The sequence below is a fragment of the Mirounga leonina genome, unplaced genomic scaffold (genome assembly GCF_011800145.1).
Source record: "Mirounga leonina isolate KUSES-001 unplaced genomic scaffold, KU_Mleo_1.0 Mir_165, whole genome shotgun sequence".
Classification (NCBI taxonomy): Eukaryota; Metazoa; Chordata; class Mammalia; order Carnivora; family Phocidae; genus Mirounga; species Mirounga leonina.
In genome coordinates, this window is record NW_023270415.1 from 30,719,813 (window position 1) to 30,726,414 (window position 6,602).

Below are 6,602 nucleotides of genomic sequence, written 5' to 3' on the forward strand. Positions count from 1 at the left end.
TCTTAATCTGTAGTCTTGTGGTTTTCCATACCTCACTCTCTTTACTGCTGTGTCATTGTTTTACTGTCATTTGCTTTTTGCAAAAATACATGTCCTGTTATCTTCTGTTCCCACAGGGCTGATAGCAGCCTCCTTTCTCTGAAATACCATTGCACTAATCACATCCTGACTTATACTGTTTGTAAACTTGTTTTATTTTATTATTATTATTATTATTATTATTTAGTTTGGATACCATTAGTTTATTATAAAACAGAGACATGGAAATTATTTACATGATGAAAGATTTCACAACTTTAGTGGAATGGGCAGCTTCACGTGATGCCATTTCAATAATGATTAATTTCACTCTACATACTTTCCAAGAATGTCACCATCTCTAAATGAGAAATAATCCTTGTCATCTAGAACTACTTCGGTGCTTCCATATTCTGGGAGAAGAACTTTATCTCCAACGTTCACACTAACTGGTTGCATCTCTCCACCCTTTCCTTTAGAGCCCAATCCAACGGCTGCTACTGTTGCTTGCAATACTTTTCCTTGAGATTTTTCTGGAAACATAATGCCTCCTCTGGTTGCAGTTTCAGCTGCACTCTTTTCAACTAAAACTCAGTCAAAGAGGGGAAGAAACTTTCTAAACACCTGTCCTGTCATGACTTCAGCAACCATAGCTCACTGTAAACTTGTTTTAGATAGGATTCCGTCACTGCTTCGAATCTAGCTTTGGATGTAGCTGTCTATCCCTCTGCTTAGGGTCCATCTTAAGTGGAGCCAAACATACATTCTCCCGTCCACCATCACTATTATGACTTTAGCCCTAATGAGATAAGCCACAAAATGCAGAAACTTCAAAAAGACCCTTTACTTCTCCTAAGGAGCCTGATCTTAAAGGAGATATACTAGCAACTCTGCATTTCCTTTCCCAGGCCCCTACTATGGCCTTTTTAAAACTTTCCCAGTGTCGTATTTCCCAAGAATACACGCAAGTCCCCAGACCTCTTCGGCCTACAGAGGAAGAGGAAAAAAGAGGTAGCAAAAGGAATAAAACATTTATAATTTTTTTCAACCTCCCATTAACTGTTCCATGTCTTAACCTTGGAGCAGGGGACAGTCAAGACATTGCTTTCTGGTGGCCGCATACTCTGATCAGTGTCAGGGACCACAGAATGATAGGAATAGCAAACTGGGAAGGGTATAACTCATTTATGGGATTTTGGCAGACTTGAGAGCAGGGCTGAGGATCCTACTTCCCTGTAACTGCTACAATGGCTTACTTATGGTAGGAATATGATAGTAATTACATAAAGTAATTGATCCTTATTATAACTTTTCAAAAACTTGTGTTGGTCTTCATATTTTTAGAGAATTGCCACACAATCTCCTTTTGTCCTTTCCAGAATCTTGGCACATAATCGGTGGAAGTCTTATTGGCCCAATTATATAGATGATAATCTAAAATATGGGTTAAAATACTTAAACAAGCACCAATAGCAGTAAGTGGCAAACCAGGACTCAAACCTAGGGTTTTAACTCAGTACTCTATTGTCTTCTACATTCTTGGGTCTTCCGCTGGACCCTTATCATGACAGTTGTATTGAGGAGCCTGGACCTACATACTTGTCCATCTTTTCAAATTCCTGAGCAGTGATGGCAGGCCTCCATTTTCTGGTTGTGAAAAAAATATTTGAGGACTAAGAAAATGGTTAAGAATGCCAGTGATGGGATAAACCCTATTTGTCCATCTACCCAGAGTTAATGAAAACTTATTAGAATTAATCTTAAAATATGAATATGGCAAAGGGTTTTCCCTGAGTACCTATTATATCAAAGCACCATCTCCCAAGTAAGGTTCTCCCATCTGGAGACCATCTGAGGGTATCACAAAAAATAGACATCCCAGGTTCCACCCTCCAATTGAGCCAGACTCCTTAGGGTTTGAGCCCCAAAATCTACATTTAAAAATCTCTTCTGAAAGTTTGGAAAAATCACTGGACTAAGGACTTAGTCCCCTTATTTGACCTCTCCAGATGTTTTGGCCTCAGATGTTTTATCTGTAAAATGGGATAATAAGACCTTACCTTCCTAAAGCTAGGAGGCTAGATCTGATTACCTCTTCCTGTCCTTTATGTTTGTAAAATTTGCCATTCAATTACTTATGTTTCTCATCAATCATTACTGATGATTCATTCCTGCTTCCCTGTGGTTATACCATCGCTTTCCCCCCAGGTCCCTCTTTCAACCCCTTCTCTCATTTACAATCCATCCCCTCCTTGAAACTGTTCCCATCTGCTGCCACCCTGGGTTTACTCCCTTCTCTTCTCTGAACTCTTGAAGGACTTGTGGTTCCAGCACTGATTGGGCCCGAGAAGGCCATTGCTTTGTGGTGACAACCTTTCCTAATTCTATGTTATGACTCCCAGCTGGGTCTGGATTGTCCTTGTTGATGACAGTGATGTTGACCAACACTATGTAAACTATCATTTTAAAACAGCTTTATAATCACGTTAGCAGGCATGTTCAATAATCGTGAAATAGATCCTCTGAAAAGTCTGCTAGGCACAGATTTCAAACTCTTGTCTCTAATAGATAGGAACTCGGGAATTTGGCTTTTATTACCTAAATGCAGTTAACTCTCCTCCAGTGTCTAGACCTTTAGGCTCTTCAATTCAGAAAGAGTATAAAGCATTTCCTAAAAACAAGAAGATTTAATTAAACTACAAAAGAATTTTTAAAAAGCTAAGCTGAAATAACCAGTCTCTGGCTTACAAGGGAAATCAACATGCTGGAAAGATAACGTGGAGCAGGAAAAGATGGATGTAATCAGCAAATCAGCTATTGCCAAGCTGCCCAAAGATGGACAGGAATGTATAAGTTATATTTTTGACGTTGAAGCAGGTAGTATTCAGCTCCCCGCCCCCTCAAAACCCTGCCTTCTCTTTAAATCAGGTCTATCTGCTACATTATATCCAAAGCCCCTTGTCAAAAATCCTCCTAATGCAGAATTGCAATAATTAGCTCCTAGTCTTAAAGTTGGTACGAGGTAATGCTTAATTATTATCTAATTGCCAGCTTCTAAGATCCTTGGTTTTTTTTTTTTTTTTTAATGTGTTATTCTTTTATTTTAACTCAAACTTTTCAACTTTGGGGCATTAAGGTCTGAAATTAGAAAGAGAAAACTAATCTTCTGAATAGGTAATTTCATAAAGAAATTCACTGGAGATTGGTGATGTCCAGGGAGGGCCTAAACTTGAGCTCTAGCGCTTTCAGAATGAGTCCTGGTGTCTCTCCAGCAGTTCTCTACACATTGTTCTACTTCTCACTCAAGGTACACAGGTGTGACAGGCAGAAAGGAATCTCATAAATCTCCCTAAAAGATCATTGCTGTTCAATGGTGCACCATTAACTTAACTTCACTCTTTTGAATGACCAAATATTAATGAAATTTGCAACTGCAAATTTTCATTATTTGATCCCATGACAGGTTTCCTTGGCCATCTATCTATTCAGTATTGTTTGAGTGTTCTAGAGTGCGCTCCGTAGGAAAGAAAACCAGGAAAATGTGGGGACTGGGGCACAAATCGGTAGCTAAGAGAGCAAGTGACATTAGAAATATTCCATTGGCCACAATTTAGCAAATAACTAGAAAACCATCAAAAGTTTACGTCCAGCGGCATTGTTCTTTACAGAGTTTACTAGAATTCACCATCCTAAAAAGGTACTGGAACCGAAGTTTAGCAATGGATAAATCCATCAAGCAATGGCAAATATATTGAAAGTCAATGGATCAATGCAGGGCAGCATTATGACCTTCATGGGCTGCTTTTTGTTTTCATAGGTCCCTCCCACCATAATATTCATATTAATACTATTTTATATTATTTTAAATATTTCAATATTTAAGTTTTTCTGTTTTAGTCAAAATGTAATAGATTTTCATGGGGCCTAAAAATGGGTTTTTTTGTAATATAAGAAACAAAACATATATATGACCCTAAAAGTTCTTCTTTTTCTAAAAAAAAAAAAAATCTTTTTCTTATAATTTTAAAAGAAATTAAAAGACTTCCATCGGTCTCTAAAAATATCATGGGCATGTACTCTGTGCTTTTGTGCCTAATAGATAATTTGGCCCTGAATCAATAAAGGCAATAATTGGTTGGAGGTGAAGTAGGTCTTTTCCATTCTCAACTTTCACTTGTCAGATTTTACGTGGTGCTGAAACCCCTTCCATGGTAGATGCGTAATGGTATAGCTCTAGTCAAGAGAAGTCTGAGAAAATATCTTCTCAGTACATCTTGCTTCTCTTACAGGGTTAGTCCTATCGAGTAGAAAGTCTCAGATCCATTTGCTAACTTTTATATAATTGCCTGAACTGGGCAAGTATATTTATGGCACTAGACTGAAGCTCTTTTCCAATGTCCTTTGACTCAACTAACTTGCATGTGTTCTTAATATTTGATCAATAATTGTATCTCTCACAGGTCCTAGAAGACCTGCTAAAACTTTCAAGGATTGATATTAATTAATTAAATTTAATGACTGAACTAACAATCGGTGACGATGCTAATGATGGCCAAGACGATGATTATAATGATTGTGATGTTTTCTTATATATGTTTATTTATCCAAGAAAGGAACACAACTATGTGAATTTTAGTTCAGTTTCTTCCCCAGAATCAATACACTTAATTGGCTCTGCTTGTCACTCAACAGTGTTTTTCCTATCCCCCAAAGAGTGAAAAATCATAACATAAAGATATTAATTTTTTTTTGCCAAATACATTGATTTAACAATAAAGAAATTAACCTCAAAATTAAATTGAAATTGCAAGAAGAATACAACGTATTGGAAAGAGCACAGGGAACCAAGAAGTTTTAGCACTATTTCTGCCCTTTACACCATGAGAATTTGGGAAATTGAGATGTCTTCTCTGGATTAGAGAAACTGAGAACTAGAGATTTCCCAACACTTCTTCCAATGCTAAGATTCTGTGAAAACAACAAAAAGGTCATGATCCCTAATTAATAAAAGCATTTATTTCAACACTGTGCTTATCTATATCTACCTGAATGGTAAACTCAAAAATGCAAGTTGCTAGACCCCTATACATGCCCTTACCCACTGCAGATGTTCTGATTTTTAACAGGCACGCTGGAGTTGGGAAACTTTAATCTGGATAATAGAATTATAGAAGTTTCCATTTTGTGAAAGCTCTAGCCTATGTCCTAATTAACAAAGATCTATGTTGAAAGAATCTCATTAAGAGGTTAGGAGGAAAGCAAAGTATCTAGCTATAGTAACATTGTAGGGGCTAAGGGAATGCATCAAGTGCAGCACTAAAGAGAGGCAATATTTTTGGAATTCGAGCTCTTTGATAAAAATTATAGGCAATACTCTTGTGCCCACAATGTGAAAAGCAACATTCTAAGAACTTCGTGTAGAATAAATTAACTTAATCTTCACAACAACCCTATGTTTTGGGCACAATCATTGTCCCATTTTTGCGGTTGAAGAGATTAAGGCATAGTCTTAGTGGTAACTTGATCATGGTAACCCATTAAGGTGGCATGACACCCCTTGCTAAACTCTATCAAATTCTTGATTCCCACCTTGCTAACTTTAAAATACTATGTAGTTCATTTTAAATACTTAGCTTTTCATGTAAACCACCTCCTCCACCCCTGCCAACACCACGTGCCAGGCATTGAGAAAAAGGGAGAATGCAAGAAGGGGGATAGAAAAGATAAATTAGAATGTATTTTCTGTGCTCACGTAGTTTACAAATATTGGCTTACATTTGTTATGATTAATTGAGATGTTTTCTATTTGCATTAATTTGTGCTTGGGATACATGTCTTGCATAAACACTGTGAAAGAAGTCACAATATCTATGCTAAGTCAGTAAATTCTCAGGAGTGGAATAGGCATGGGGCACTTCTGTGCTCCCCAGAGCTCAGCCAGTATTTGCACAGATGAGAAACCTGAAATCTTTAAAGAGGATAGAGACTCCCCTCCCTACAGGACCTTGCAAGACTTGAACTCATCCAGTGTTAGGAGATAGCTAGAATTAAAGTAGTCCTTTTCCAAGCAATACTTGGTCTTAAGACAGGGCTGTTGAAGTCAGAGAAACTTTGAAGAGCCAAACGGGGAAATGTTATCATTTGAGGTCTCCTGATAGAAGGAGATAGCACAAGGTAGAAGGATAATGAGGAAAAGGTTGCAGGATACCTCTCATATTATTTCTCCTAGATCTATACTAGTCCCTTGTATATTCAAGGCTAATACTTAATACATGGGTCGTATTTTATCTAGGGTCAACCATTTTAAGAATAACTAACTCCTTCCATTTTTTAAAAAAACACATTTTTTCTTCATTCATATATTTTGTCCTTTGTGTCTGATAATTAAGGTCAGCATATATAAGATTTTATGGAAATCATGAAAAGCTGAATGTATCTAAACATAAGACACTGAAAATAAAAAGAGGACAGTCACCACCATACACATATATAGAATAGCCAAATTAAAACCATACCGACTGTTGGCAAGGATGTGAAGAAACTGTAACTCTCATACACTGTTGGTGGGAATGTTAAATAGTACA

The 6,602-nt window shown here is 37.2% G+C and overlaps 1 pseudogene; it reads right to left on the reverse strand.

Moving 5' to 3' along the window:
• Nucleotides 1-300: 300 nt before the first annotated feature.
• Nucleotides 301-654, reverse strand: LOC118014735 (annotated as a pseudogene).
• Between the last annotated feature and the right edge of the window lie 5,948 nt (nt 655-6,602).